Below are 16313 nucleotides of genomic sequence, written 5' to 3' on the forward strand. Positions count from 1 at the left end.
GAGAGAGACAGAATACGGCAACAGCTACCATTGTATGCATACATATGCCATGTTGATGCCCTGGTTCTCAGACTTGGAATAATGAACTAGCTAGGGCGGTAGACACGATTGCTCTTGTGCCCCTCCCTTCTAAACTAAAGGTGCTTCTAAACTAGCCCCTTGATATGCAGAAGAATTACAGGAGCTGAAATGGCAAGGCAGGCAGTTAGAGCTCAAGTGGAGAAAGACTTGACTCAAATCTGAGAAATTCTCAAGCTTTCATTTATTTATTTTTGTTAGCACAGAGCACATATGAAGAGTGTTCAGGCAAATACATCCAGCAAAGAAACCGTTCTTTTCTGCACGCAATGCATCCTCAAGCTCACGGCCAGCAGAGTATTCTAGGATTGTGAGGGGGTTGGTACATGCCCCTCCTCGCCTGAATAAGAATTTAGAGCCATTGATGTTTCGCTGTGACACTTTTATTGGTTTTTTTGTGGATAAAATCTCTCAGATTTTAACCAAACTGGATTCCGTGGTTATTTTAGAGTCTATTATAGAGGTGTCGAACTTCTTTTGTATGGTTAGCTAGGATCAGTTTCAGCTTGTGACTGTGAGGATGAGAACAAGCTGCTTGGAGGTTTGCCTTACCACCTGTTCTCTTGACTCTTTCCCTATGTGTCTCATACAATCAAGCAGGGAAATTATTGGAGAGGGTCTTGTTAGTATCATCAATGCCTCTCTGAGGGAGGGCAGGATGATTCCTTTTCTCAAGGAGGCAATTGTTAGACAATTTTTGAAGAAACCTGCATTGAATCCCTCAGGGCTAGGCAATTATAGGCCTGTCTCCAATCTTCCATGGTTGGGCAAGGTGTGAGAAAGTGGTGGCTTCTCAACCCCAGTTAGTTAGGAAGAAGCAGATTATTTGGACCATTTCAAACTGGCTTTCGGGCAGGCTATGGGGTGGATACTGGATCTCCAATTAGGAAACAACAGAGGGAGTATGACTCTGTTAGTCCTCTTGGATCCCTCAGGAGCTTTCAGTACCATCAACCATGGTATCCTTCTGGATACCATAGCCTGAGGAGGTTGGTGGTGGAAGGTACTGCCTTGCTGTAATTACACTCGGGTCGATTCCCAATGGGGATTGTTGCTCCTTAAAACAAAAGCTATTACATGGAGTCCCACAGGGATCCATTTTATCTCTAATGCTTTTTAACATCTACATGAAACCACTGGAAGAAAACATCATGAGATTTGGTGCTAGTTGCTATCAATATGCTGATGACACCCAAATCTGTTTCTCCATATCAACTTCATCAGGCTTAACCTCTCTAAATGCCTGCTTGGAATTGGCAATGGGCTGGATGAGAGATAACCAACTGAAGTTGAATCCCAATAAGATGGAGGTACTCACTGTGGGAGGCAGGAAGTGGTTTAGATCTGCCTCTTCTGGCTGGGGTTACACTTCCCTTGTAAGATCAGGTACGTAGCTTGGGAATATTTCTGGACCCAAACCTCTCCTTTATATCTCAGATTGAGGAATGGCCAGGAATGCTTTTTATCAGCTTCAGCTGATACACCAGCTACATCCATTTCTCGAGACAAACAAACTTCAAACAGTGGTGCATATGCTTGTAACATCCAGGTATGACTACTGCAATGTGTTCTACATTGGGCTGCCTTTGTATGTAGTTCAGAAACTACAACTGGTGCAGAATGCAGCAGCCAGGTTGGTCTCCGGAGTCATCCGTAGAGACTACATTACTCATATTTTAAAAGAACTACACCGGCTGCCAATTTGTTTCCAGGCAAAATACAAAGTGCTAGTTATTTATTATCTATAAAGCCCTGAACAGCTTGGGCCCAGGGTATTTAGGAGAGTGCCTTCTTTTTCATGAAGCTTGCCGCCTATTAAGATTATCAAGGGAGATCCAGTTGCGGTTGCCACCGGCTCACTTGGTGGCGACCCAAAACCGGGCCTTCTCTAGAGTTGCCCCAAGGCTCTGGAACACACTCCCAAATGACAGTAGAATCTTCCCATCTCTGGTTGTTTTTAAATGGCTTTTGAAAACACACCTGTTTCATCAGGCTTTTAGTTTATGAAGTTTTAAAGTTTTATTTTCAGTTATTTTAATCTGTTTTATATGATTTGTGGGTTTTAGCTGCTGTTTGTTTAGATTGTAGACTGCCATGAGATTTTATATAGGGTGGTATATAAATGAGCTAATTAAATAATAATAACAAATAATAAAATAATGACCCCTGCCGCTTCGCTTATACAATACTGCATGCTTCTTAGAACTACTTCATGTTCTACAAAGAAGCAATGAGACAAGAAGCACAAGTGACTTCTGCTTCTACCACAAAATGGAGGATCTTGCTATTTGTGGATCCTCTCCTTTTGTGAGATTTCTGGATGTTTTCTGGAGTTCATGAATCTGCTCACAAGAGAGGTCAACGAGACCACTTCTGACAGTACATCAGAAGCAGGGGAACAGAAGCAGAGTCACCCTTGCATTGACTTTTCTGTTTTTCTTGTATGAATCAGCACTTGAACAGGCTTTTCAATTATGGTAAGCAACATGTGATTCTTGATAGAACTATGGTGAAACAAGTGATAGGTGACTATAGAAGCAGTTCTGACTGTTTAACAGGTTCTTTGTAGATAAGAATATATATTTTATTGCATGAACTTGGGTTGTTATAATTAGAATAATTTAAAAATGTGAAAATATCTAAATAAGATGATCTATTACAAAAAGGTCCAATAGGCACTAATGATTCAGCAACATCATTAAAAAGATTGTTTTGAACCAAGCGGGTCACAAGATGTTTTCCCAAAATTTATACTTATTGGTCTTAAGTCTGTGAAACATTTTTGGGGTATTCTCCTTAGTTATTATTTCTTAAGTGGGGGAGGAAATTGCTGGTAGGGTATAGGGAAGGAATTCTAACATAAGCCAGCTGTGTTCTTTGAAGCATACAAATTCACCTTGCTCATTGCCTATCCCCCGGCAAAGGAGTACAGATGGCTGCATTAACTATTAGATAGTGTTCATATTCAAAATTTTGCAAATAAAGCACCCTAACAAATATAAATGAACATAGATTGCATCCCTTATGAGTGGTTAATGGCTAGTAATGTTTATCTTGTTTAGTATAAAATAATGTATTTTTCTCACAAATATCAGAGTTTTATCGTGTTATTTAAAAGTAAAATATCGTATTGTAAATACTATAAACAGTGTGCAGCAGCTTTTCTGTACAGAGGGAATTTAGTAGCAATAAGATTCAGGGAAAGGACATTCTATAGCAAACACAACCTTGGCAATGTTGAATAAGTTGCTGGAGGTATTATAACCTATCTGATTCAAACTTTCTGGCAATTGTGTAGTGCTCCAGATATACAGAGTGGAAACTATTTGTGCCAGAGTATTTAGGCTAAGGTAGAATGCTCATCATATGAACACGAGTACTGGCAAATTGTCACAGTTTGATAAACTAAATGCACAACATGTAAACTCAATTCAGATCTAATCCTGGAAAATCCTGGAACAAGCCTCTTGGTCCCCACAGACCTCTGTGAGGAAAGTGTTCCCAAGGGCTACACTGCCCAGTGCTCCATGTGCACCTTCTAGGGTGGCGCTGGGGCTCAAGAGGGTTCAGTTTCTCTTAAAGGAGCCCATCTGGCACTGAGCCAAAGCTGAGCAAAACAGCATTGTGCAGTGGAGACAGTTATCTCCAGGTAACAGGGGGCTGTGCAAAGAACTGAAAAATTTAAGAACTGAAAAATCACTCATTTACTTGAGATTAATTTCCTTAACAGCTTCTGTTCCTTTGCATTTGGAACAGCTTACTAGTAATTACTAGTTTGGTAAAACAGAGATATTTCATAATACATTATATATCAGTTCTCATGACATCGGTATTAATAGGTTGTCTAGGTCTTTTGTTTTGTTTCTGTTCCTAATATCTGGCTATGTGCTAGAATCTGAAAGAAGAGGATTTCTAAAGTCAGCATTTTGTAATGATTTTTGCCTCTAATGCTGCCTCTAATGCTGTTGGCAATCTTTCTTGAATGAAGATTAGCAGTAGCAAGTAGGTTGAGTGCCTTGTGTTATCCTCCTTAATAATGCTCATGAAGAAAGATACCTCAGTTTGATTCAGTCTAAGGGGGGAAAATTGCTAATCACCTGGGACATCTCCTCTTAAAGATTAAAGGAGGAAGATTTTGTTTTGAAGGGCTTCATACTTCTGTATTCAATTGGAATAGAAATCATAGAGTAGGGTGTGGAATCAAACATTTTCCTAGCATTTAAAAGGATCCAGTCACTATGATTATTTAATCTAAATCAACTTGGCACAGAATATCCAACATACAAATCATGCATAAGTCCTGTTCAGGCATTGTAATCTTCAATTGTTTAATTGTTTTAATTCCATGGAATTGTTTTAACTTTTTTATTTTGTGACATTGCTATAATTGTTTTGACTCTGTTTTATATTTAAGAACATAAGAACAGCCCTGCTGGATCAGGCCCAAGACCTATCTAGTCCAGCATCCTGTTTCACATAGTGGCCCACCAGATGCCTCTGGGAAGCCAACAGGCAATTGCTGAGGGCATGCCCTCTCTCCTGCTGTTGCTCCCTTGCAACTGGTATTGAGAGATATCTTGCTTCTGAAGCTGGAGGTGGCAATTTGTTGTGTTTTAAATTGTGTATACCATCTAAAGATGCACATGCTAGATGGTATATAAATATGATAAATAAAATTAGTCCTCTATGAAGAAATAATGCATAGAGAGAACAAACAAGTGTGCTGGCTTACCACACTCCCCCATATTAAGGCACTTTCTGTCCACACCCTGGGACTTCTCCACATTCAGCTGTGTGGGTCAAGCACTAAAATGTGGGGAGAGTTCTTTTCATGTTCAGTCCCTGTTTCCACAGACAAGTACTGAATGTGGGGGTATAGACAGAGAGTTCATTAATGTGGGAGTGCAGCTGCCCATGTGCTTCCATTTGCCCTTTCCACCTGTTGGACCTTTGCAGAGGACTAATGCCTGGATACAGCTATACTGATCCATCTCTCAAGTTATATTGATCTCTGAGCTGAATGTTAAATAAAATTTCCTGATCTCAAACACATGTATACCTTTATGTCTTATCCTTAGTAATAAGGTGACCAATTGACATCCTTCTCTTTCTGCCATCCATTTAAATTTGATAAAATGTATTTTCCTCTGCCTACTTGTTTTATCTAGGCTACTCTGCTCCTTCAGCCCTTCCTCATAATGGCATTCCTGCTCTCATATGTATCTTTTCTAATCTCTGAACACGCATCTTCATTGGTGGAAATCATTACTCCAAAAATTGTCTTGACCAGTGCTGGCAAGAACAGGACTGGAGCTCCCAGTGTTGTGGGTATGATAAGACACTTCTGTTAATATAACAGAAGAATAGAAATGGCCACTTGTGCTACTGCATCACATTTTTAATTTATTTATTTGATTTTTATCCTGCATGCTCAGAGAGGCTTACAACACTTTTTTGAAATAATAGTTAGATCTTTTCAGATAGTCATTTGCTTTAAATGTCATGCTTGGCAAAACTACAGCGTAGGAAAGTTCCAACCTTCCCTGCCTGCTTTTTCTTTTAGGTGTGAAACTTTTGGCAGTATGGGAAACTGTATTCAATTGATTCTGACAGCTTCTTCTGTAGTCCTTCATGGTTTGTGATCTCAGGATTGACATTCTCAGGATTCCCTGAAGTAATTATGTTGCTTAGTTGGAGGACTGCAAGTTATTAGGCCTGTGCAAATAGAGGAGAACCTCAGTATTCGTGGTGATTGAGTTATTGGAGGTGATGGGATTGTGGGGGTTAGGTTCCCAGTTGGTCAAAATGGCCAAAAACCAGACAATTTTCATGGGAGGGAGCGTCTTACTGTTCTCTGCAGCTCCCCCTGAGTCGTGCTGTGCCACCAGGTTGGCCAAAAACCAATGTTTCCACCCCTATTTTTAACAAAGATGGGAACCATTTTGTGGCTGTGTTGAAGAAAATTGCAGTCAGTAATTATCTTTGCAGTCATTTCCAGCCACCTCCGACCCATGGATACACAAGGTCGGCATGTCTCCCCCCCCCCCCCCGCATATGTCGAGGTCAGGTGTCTTTTTTTCCATCCGTGGATAATGAGATTCACCTGTATTTAGCTTCAAATACCTGAAGCCTAATAATGAGCACAGCTCCACTGCATCACATGGAGGCAAACATTCCCAACACAGGCCTCCATGTGACATCCAGATTCCTAACAGACTTCCTACTAGTTCCAAGGGCCATCTTGAAAGTCACATGAAGAATACTGGAAAGTGGAGTCCTTTCCAAATGGGGAATGCATTGGAAAGAACATCCCAGTACTCATGCGCATTCCAAGATGTTGCTGGGATGGAGCAGGACTCCATTCTCCTTAAGATCCCACAGAACTGGTAGGAAGATGCATGTGCATGCAAGTGCAGAAATGCATGTTGGGAATGTTTGCCAGTGCAACTGTGCCCATTATTTGGCTTCAGTTATTCAGAGCCAAATATTTGCACAGGCTGGCAATAAAACCTCTGATCCATTTTCCTTTCTTTCCAAATACATTCAGTGATGTAGAGTTTCTGTGAAGTTTGCTACTTGAGATTAGATTTGACCAAATGTGTCTATAACTCTGGTTGGCCTATTAGCATTTCACAATGTAATGTTGTTTCAGTAGTGACACATACACTCCTAACCTTGAGAAGATAAGGTTTCTGCTACGAGTCTCGTTCCCTTCCTATCAAATTGCTGAAATAGATTTAATATGAAAGTGTTCACTCAGTATATTACAGGCTTATCAATCCACAATGAATAACTTTTGCAGTCTCTACCCTTTTAGGCTGTTTTTAAATTAATAATGTTGACAGATGGGTGTCTTCTTATAAAGGCCATATGGCCTAAAGATTGCTTCTGTTGTTATAGTATAGTGTAATGAAAATCATGGTACTATGCCACAAACATATTGAGGGGGCAGGCACCTGTTTGCCCTTAAGCCCAGCTTTCCTTTCACCAACCATATCCAACCTACAGATGGGTACATGCAGACAAATGGGAGTATACAGTGCACCTAGGTATAGTTATTCACATATTATGTTGAACGCTGGTACAACAAAATATGTACGAGTGTTAAGACATCTGTACAATCATACAACATAATGTCAGAATAGAGCTTTGCTGCTATGGCATTTTGAATAATAGAATCATAGGACTGAAGGGAGCCTCATAGGCCATATATTTACCTGATAACTGGGCAAAGAGTCACTTTTAAGTGATGGTTCTCTTATATATAGCAAGAGAAAAGCAATTGTTTTAAGACTGTGAGCCCCTTTGGGACAGGGAACCATGTTCTATTTTCTTTTACTAGAAGTTCTCAAAGAACTTCTTATTAAGAAGTGATATATAAATGTTTGTATTTATATCCAACCCTCTGCTCAGTGCTGGAAATCCAGAGCTAGAAGATCTACAACAGACACTTGAATCTTTGAACAGATTCAAACAGCCTCTGCCTGAATCTGTTCAAAGCAGATTCAAAACAATTCCAAGCAGACTTCTCACCCCTATAGCTAAATAGTTCCATTGGCAAACTGCTCTTACTAGTTTACTTGTCATTTACTTTGGCCAACACTTGTGCAGGAATTCCACTTCCCTACCATTGATGACCAATGCAAACAAAGGCATCCCTGCAGATCTACCATATGAGGGAGGAAGTACAAGAAAACTGGAGTGGTATGGTTGGAAATGCAGGCTACCAGACTCTTGGGTATCCTTCATTGTGCCAAGGCTGATAAATACAAATACGACAAATGTTTATATACCACTTTTCAACAAAAGTTCCCGAAACAGTTTACATAGATATGAATGAATAAAATGTCCTTGTCTCCAAAGGATTCACAATCTAAAAAAGAAACATAAGATAGACACCAGCAACAGCCACTGGAGGGATCCTGTGCTGGAGATGGATAGGGCCAGTTGCTCTCCCCTGCTAAATATAGAGAATCGCCACTTTAAAAAATTGCCTCTTTGCTCAGTTAGCGGGGAAGGTTATTGGCCAAAAGAAGCTGTGAGGATTGCTGGGGCTCTAGCCATCCACTTTGGTTAAAACAGGTGGTTGGGTATTAGGGTGCTGAATTAATACAACAGCCTATTTATTTCTAAAACACTGATTATGCATTTGTTTCAGCAATATGCTAAGTGGAATAAATATCAATACACATAAAAACCAACCAAATGTCTTTAGATCCAAATATCTATGAACAGAAGCACAAAACAATATTAATGCCATTCTTGTGGAAGATGTTTCACACTGCAGAGCCACAGTGTTAGGGATTGAAATTCAGTACAAAAAATCTGGTAAATAAGATATAGGCTGCAGTATATAAACTAGCATGCTAAAAGAAAACTTGTATACAGCCTTGTGGAAGAACAAGAACTTTTCTAGATCTGGGGTCACGTTCCCTATGTGATATTCTCATACTAAGTCAGACATGGAGTTTTCACAAGTGGAAGAGATTTGCATCTAATAGAAAGGTGTCTTTCATTCCAAGCTAATAAAAGCTATCATAAAAGAATAATTAAACAAAAGAGGAAAATAAAAATAAATTCAGCAGACTATGCAAGGAGCAAAACCTTTCAAGTAATCCTATCCCCAAAAATTATCTGAAACAACAATAGAAAGTTGTTGGCAGAAGTGAGGGACCAGGAGGTGAGCATCTGGTCACCTCCAGCATAGTGCTCCAAAATAGGGTAGGTGCAGTGGTTGAAAATCCCCTTTTCTATTCACCTAACATCAGATGGTGGGTGCATGCAGAACAAGACGACAACTGAAGATGGTAGGTAGGTAGGTAGAAGATGCCAGACTTATTATAATTACAATATTTGTGAAACCATTTTGTTAGCATTCCATTTTGCTCTCTTTGTGTTTGTAAAATATTATGTATAAAATGAATTAGTTTGACAGTAAGATATCATATTTCCAGACAATAAAATATCCACTAATTTTCTTAAAGATCTCAATTAAAATAGTAAATCTTATAAAATGTTGATAGATTGAATATTCAATGTGATTGTACAGTTGTACAGGCTAACAATGATTAATGTCCTAGATTAAATAGTATTTAAGTGTTAATTTTTCTGACCCTTAAATCTAATACATTATAGTGCAAAATCATTATTGCAAGTCCCTTTGCTCCTTGTACTGGAGCAAACTTAAGAGCAGCTATTGTCCATTGTTTCAAGAAAAGTTTGAAGAGCACTACTAAGCGTATCAGATTATGGTATTTGTGTGATGCTATTGTATGCTTCATAGAGTTTAATTTGTTAATTTAAGAACTGAGTGCAATAGTAGTTTGAATCCCAAGGTAATCTCCTACTAGTGGAAAGTCTCTGTTTTTGGAAGGTCTTTTTCTAACTTAGTGGAAGAGTGTTTTGTGAGTAAAATGACCCCAAATCCACAAGCATTCTTCAGATTTTGCACAAGCTGTTGTATAAGACTTTGCTTAAACTCTTTTCAAACTTTTTTTATGTGCCTCTAAAGTCATTGTGGCTGGGAGTGATGGGAGTTGTAGTCCAGCAACATCTGGGGAACTAAGCTTGGAGATTCCTGCTGTACCATTTATATGCGACACACTGTATTTTTTATTTTTATTTATTTATTTATTTATTTATTTATTTATTTATTTATTTATTTTACATTTTATATCCCGCTCTTCCTCCAAGGAGCCCAGAGCTGTGTACTACATAAGCTTCTCCTCACAACACCCCTGTGAAATAGGTTAGGATGAGAGAGAAGTGACTGGCCCAGAGTCACCCAGCAAGTATCATGGCTGATTGAGGATTTGTACTCGGGTCTCCCCGGTCCTAGTCCAGCACTCTAACCACTACACCACACAGGCTGTTTTTGTTGTTCACCATGTTTTTCGTACTGTAATGCAACCATGATCCATTGTGACTCTGCACTTGAAGAAGGTCTTTTGGAAACGCTTGAACAAGAATTCCTGGAACAGCAGCAAGTCATTGTGTCCTTTGCTCACCGCTGGACGTGATGCGCATTTCCAGTTGGCAGCTGCACGCATCCAATGAAGCCCTGGTGGTAGTGTGCTGCAGCATGGCCACATTCATGACATTTTTTTCATTCATTCATTCAATTAATTAAATTAATTAATTAATTACATTTCTATACCTCCCCATCCAACAACTCTGGGAGGTTTACAAAACTAAAAGAAGAAAAATATCATTCAAAAATCAAACTTAAAACCATAAAATTTAAACCATTTAAAATAGTTCAAACAATTTTAAAGCCCTGGAAGACCAGACCAAACAAAAAAGTTCTTTTAAAGGCCAGTAATGTTTCTAAACCATGGATTTCTGCGGGGAGTGCATTCCACAACCCAGGAGCCAGCTACACAGAAAGTCCGGTCCCAAGTTGCCACGAGACATACTGGTGGCAGCTGGAGACAGGCCTCTCCAGATGACCTGATGGACATGCAGTGGGGATCATACAGAATAAAAGTTCACTTTATACTGGGAAAATGTTAAGTGAACTGCTCCATAGATCCCCTATATAATTTTGCTTGTTGTTTCTGAGTGTCAAGCCTATTCTTTCCTCAGATGAGTGAGGAAAGTGAGCACACTAGAAATGAGCCAGAGAGAAAAAGCCAGTTCCCTTTCAGGCCTCTTATCTTTTCCAAGGAGGTACAATGGGAATGAATACTCATCCCACTGGGAAACCTGCATTGAGGTGGCTTGCCTAATTCAGTAAGCAATCACTGGTTCACACAGACAAATTGACCTTTCATGTTGGTGCAGCAGCTGCCTTTGAGACCATGCAAAGTCCAATAACCTTTCAGGCAGAACAGAAGAAATGAGACAATACTAAATTTTTTTTTGTGGTGAAGAGGTTTCTCCCATGTAATCAACAGACCAGGGCAGAGCTGAGGAAGATGGGACCATCGCTCAGTGATAGAGCATCTGCTTTGCATGCAGAAGGTCAAGGTCCCAGGTTCAGTCCCTGGCATCTCCAGGTAGGGCTGGGAAAAGATTCCTGCCTGGACCCTTGGAGAGGCCACTGCCAGTCACTATAGATGACAATACTGAGAGAGATGGACCAGAGGTCTGACTTGGTATAAGGCAGCTTCCTTTTTTCTATGAGATGTAGGAAATAAGAAGCAAGGATATGGGTTTCCCAAGAAGCATGCTCTGCCTAGCATCCAGGACTTTGGGGCACTTCAGTTGCAGCATTGTACTTGCACTGCTTCATTTAATGTCAGTCCATGGCCTTGTGGTACAACTGCCAATCCATGTAGACAATACTGAGCTAGATGGACCAATGGTCTGACACGGTATAGGGCAGCTTCCTATGTTCCTAAAAGATATCCATGATCTATTTGTGAAGAAACATTAAGAAGACTCCTGCTGGAAAGGGAATTCTAGACCAATGCTTCTAACAGTGACTAGCCAGATGCTTCTGGGAAATGTACAAGCAGCGAATGAAGTTAACAGTCCTCCCCTGTTTGTGCCCAAAATCTTGAATTGCCTCTGGATGTGGAGGTTCCATTAAGCTGCTGTTAAATAAATTCAAGCAATTAAAACACTTTCTCAGAAGATTTATATTGATAAGATAATGCTTTCCAGGTGATTGTAACACCCTCTAGAAAAAATTCTAACACTTCCCTACTCTTTTTTGGGGGGGTTGCTGTTGATAAAAAGGAGTAGCGTAATTGATATTTTTGTTCCACTTGAGCTTAAATATAGATTTAGACTTTGTTCAAGAATTTGCTATCATGTGTATATGATGTCAAAAGAGATTGGAATAGAAGTAGGATGAAAGATTGGTTGAGAAATGGAAAGTATCCATTCGAGTTCTATTCTCTTGCCACTTAATTATGTGCTGAGATGTTAATGAGTAGAACTGAGTAGCTGTGAGGGTACAATACAGATCTGTCATGTTATTCCTAGATGCAAGTGCTTTCAATCTCAAGTGCTGGGAGTAATATATAGTCAAGGTAGATGCGTTGCAGGAAAAAGTTGATGTCACCCTTGTTAAAATGTCCTGAAAAGAACTACCACCTGAAACCTTACTAAACCAGAAATTGAAGTGTACATCTGAGCTGGATTAATAACTTGTTGCAACATGGGTTTGTTTAATGAATACATTCATAATTCATGTAATTCTAGGAATACATTCGAAGATAGTTTGAGGGCCACCAGTAGTGGAACCAATGTTCCACCCTTCCAGTGACTGCCAGTGACTGCCTGTGCACGTGACGCACACGGGGGCATGGTTCAGCACCAGAGAGCCCTGAGCAAGCTTTCCCCCTCTCATTTCAGGCACCATTTGCTGCCTGAAATGAGAGGGAGAGAGCTTGCTTGAGCTATCCCAACCCCAGGCCACACCCCCTTTGTGTGTGATGCCCCTCTCATTTCAGGCAGGATTTTCTGCCTGACAGCATATATTTCCCTTCCCTGGAGGGAGAGGAAGGGAAATAAACACTGTCAGGCAACAAATGCTGCCTAGAAATGAGAGGGGGAGGATTGGGGTGGGCCATCTGGCATTTGGGCCACGCCCCCTTTACACATGACATCACGCACAACAGGGGCTCCAGCGGCTCTTTTCATTGGCAGCCTGGGTTCTTTGAACCCATTCACTCAATGATGGCTCTACCCCTGAGGGCCACTTTTGTTATTGTTTGAATTATTATTGTGCAAACAATTGGAAAAGGTTCCATGATAATTTACCAGTACTGTTGATAAAACGAATGGATCCTATCACTAAGCTGCCCAGGATTAAAGTTGTATGACTACTGGTATTACAATATAAGAAAAGAGTCAATCTTGTATTTTTAAAGTAACAAAACAGATGGACCACAAAGGAGTTCCATGAGATTTGTGGGACATAGTACACAAAGGGGCAAATAAGGCAGTATGTTCCTTAAAACATACTACTTTAATCCAGTTACATTGAATTCTCTGGTTAAAAACCTTATCAGCCAACACTTAGTTCTGTTTTGGAAGCAGAAAAAAAATAGGCTTATATTAATCTAAACTTTCATATCATTCAGATCTGTAAGCCATAATGGTATGATTTAGTTAAGATGTTTGCCACAACCATATTAACACTTACTGTTAGGTGCTTTACACATTCCAAAGTACAAGAATACTGTACTTAAATGTTATGCATACAGATAGGATGATTGAGTGAATGTTTCTCCCAATCTTCACAAAGTTGAAGAAGCTTCAGTTCTGTCAAACCTTCAAGCCACAAGAGAAGCTAAGCTGTTTAGGCAGTTAATTCTGGCAACGGCATATGTTTAAAAGATTTCAGAAACATATTCTTAGGCTTGTTTAAATAGCTAGTGATCAGTGTGCAGTTTGGTAACTGGGTAAGCTCAAACTGAACACATTATATGGGGGGGAAATGGACCAGCCTAGATAAGCTACAGTTAAAGCTAAGTAAGCTCCATTTGTTTTTCTTTTCTTTTAACCCAGTCTAAGGGGCAGATCGATAGGGGACCTGGTTTAACGTACCAGAAGAGTACGTATTCAGATGTTTGTCTGAACATCTGCTCCTGTCTCCTTAAAGACAGTAGTAAAAGCACACCACCTCATGCCTCCTGGCCCAATCCTAACACACATTTGGCAGAATGTCTGTAAAAACCTATGAACACTCAAACTATCTGCACAGCCTTTGACCCTTGAATAGGAGACTGTGCAAAAAGAGCTTGTGGATATATAGTCTGTATGTAGACTTTGTACCTAATGCACATGGGAACTGAGGCAGGGCCAGGAGATCCTGCTCCTGAGTGCACGTTCAGATGAGCGGTGCTAAGGATATTCTGATAAATAGCAATATATTCTGCAATGTGTAGGAACAATGAATTAGAAGGATCTTGGGAAATGAAAAAAGTAATTGCACACTTAATAGGGCCATTACCTTAACTGCACTATGTACAAAGAAAGTGGGAGAATGTGATTAGGATACTGTATTGTTTGGCACTGTGAATTTAGCACCCTGAAGGGGAGGGGAGTGAAGCATTTCAGTCTTCAGGTCTGGAATCATATAATCTGAGTGTCACTTCACATGTACAGAACAGTCACACATTTGTATATGTATATGTACACACACACACACACACACACACCCCGAATTGCTCCCATATATGGGATTGTATGACAAAGCTTCCACACAAAATAGACTACATGGAGGCAATGTTTATCTGTCATATTCATGGAAATAGCTGCTCGGCACCTCAAGGTGTCTAGCATACAGCCTGGTTTCTCTTCACAATCTAGGACACAGAGGTTTGTCTATACACTTCCGTAAACTGAAGGAATCTGGTCGAGCAGGGGGAACACACCTTATAAATCAGTTATGAGTTACACCATCAGCTTCCACATGAGCTAGATTTCCATCCACAATTATTTTATAAAGTTAAAATCAGCAAGCATACATTTCCCAGATGAAAGGTTTATAAGGATTTACAATAGTTAGTCTCCAAGGAAAAATACTGCAACCTTGTCATTTTCCTCATTTAAGAATAAGCTTGGTAAAACACAGTGAGATGTATAGTAGAAGGAGTTCACATTTAGAATGTGAATGATGTATAAAATGAGTGCTAATAAAGAATAGCAATTTTATACATACGTTTACTCTTATTTAAAATTGTGTTTATGAAGTAAATAAGATAATAATTTTAAGGTTTATAAACTGGGAAATACATTCCAGTCCTTTTATAGAATTAGGAATGGAGATCTGTACGATTGTCGTCAGTTCATTTTTTGCAGCATGTATTGTTGGGTTTGAATAATCACACGTCAGTGTAAACAAAGAACATATGTAATGGAAAAAACCCTGCTCTGTGAAAGCAGTATCGTAAATTGTGCTACCATTTAGAATGGGTGAGTTACACAATGGTTTTCATTAATCTTGCTGGGGGATCCCTTTTCCACATCTGTCAGAATGATAGAAACTTTAATGAGAAGCCTGCTTTAGTCAAACTAAGAGCTAAAGTATTTACACCTCCAGTAACTTGTTGCTAGCACTGTTCCATTAACTATCTCCTTTGTGTTAGATCAAGACTTATTTAAGACCAATACTGCACAAACAGGAAACCTAGCCAGTTACCAAGAGTACCAACCCCTGCATCTAGCCCAAAGAAGTAGTAGGACAAGTCATAATGGAATTTGCTGTTATGGGAAGGTGTTGTGTAAGTATAGCCATGGCATTATCTTGAATGGAAAATAAGCTGTATTTCCGACCAGCTGGCAAGTTCAAGGGCCTGCTATAAGTGTACACAAGCCTTGGTTTCCAAATTAGTTTGAGTCAATTTGGGGATGACTAGGAATCCTTCCATCTTCATTGACATGCAGGACATGCAACTGTATGTTGTAACGACTGCTATTGGCTGTATGTGGGAAGGTATTATCAGTTGAAAACACCAGCCTATGACCATCAAATAACCCTAACATAAACTTATGTGCTACCTGGTTTAGGTGAGATAAGTAGCAAGAAACAAAACCATTTCAGCAAAACCCAACCCCTCCAAAAAAAACCACACAAAAACCCTACAAAAATTGCATGTGGGAAGGAAATGTACCCATGTCTCCTATGGAATCAGATGCAGATATGTCAGCAACTTTGGAGTGTGTTGACATGATTATGTCTGATTTATAAGTAGACAGATTGAAATCTTTTCATGTTTTTATCACTGTTATTTAGTGATTAAATTTTGATGATTTAGCTGAATTAATATGATCATTCTGACAGAAAACACCTCTATTGTGGAGGTGGGACATAGGACTTAGGGACATAGGAAGCTGCCATATACTGAGCCAGACCATTGGTCTATATTGCTCAATATTGTCTACACAAACTGGCAGCAGCTTCTCCAAGGTTGCAGGTGGGAATCTCTCTCAGCCCTATCTTGGAGAAGCCAGAGAGATAACTTGGAACCCTTTGCTCTTCCCAGAGTGGCTCCATCCCCTGAGGGGAATATCTTACAGTGCTCATACTTCTAGTCTCCCATTCATATGCAACCAGGGTAGACCCTGCTTAGCTAAGGGGACAAGTCATGCTTGCTACCACTAGACCATCTCTCCTCTCCAGCAACTCCTCTTGTATGGTTAGGTTGAATCAGTTTTAGTCTATGACTGTTCGGAGAAGTTTGCCTTACCACCTGTTCTCTTGACCCTTGCCCTGCATGGCTCATACAATCTAGCAGGGAAATTATTGGAGAAGGTCTTTAGTATCATCAGTGCCTCTC

At 39.9% G+C, this 16313-nt stretch overlaps 1 protein-coding gene across 10 annotated transcripts in view; it reads left to right on the top strand.

Annotated features, from left to right (window-relative positions):
• Positions 1–16313, top strand: part of TBC1D5 (TBC1 domain family member 5) — a 433806-nt gene that overhangs the window by 264337 nt on the left and 153156 nt on the right. The window lies entirely within an intron of this gene.

This window comes from Hemicordylus capensis, chromosome 6, assembly GCF_027244095.1.
Source record: "Hemicordylus capensis ecotype Gifberg chromosome 6, rHemCap1.1.pri, whole genome shotgun sequence".
Lineage (NCBI taxonomy): Eukaryota > Metazoa > Chordata > Lepidosauria > Squamata > Cordylidae > Hemicordylus > Hemicordylus capensis.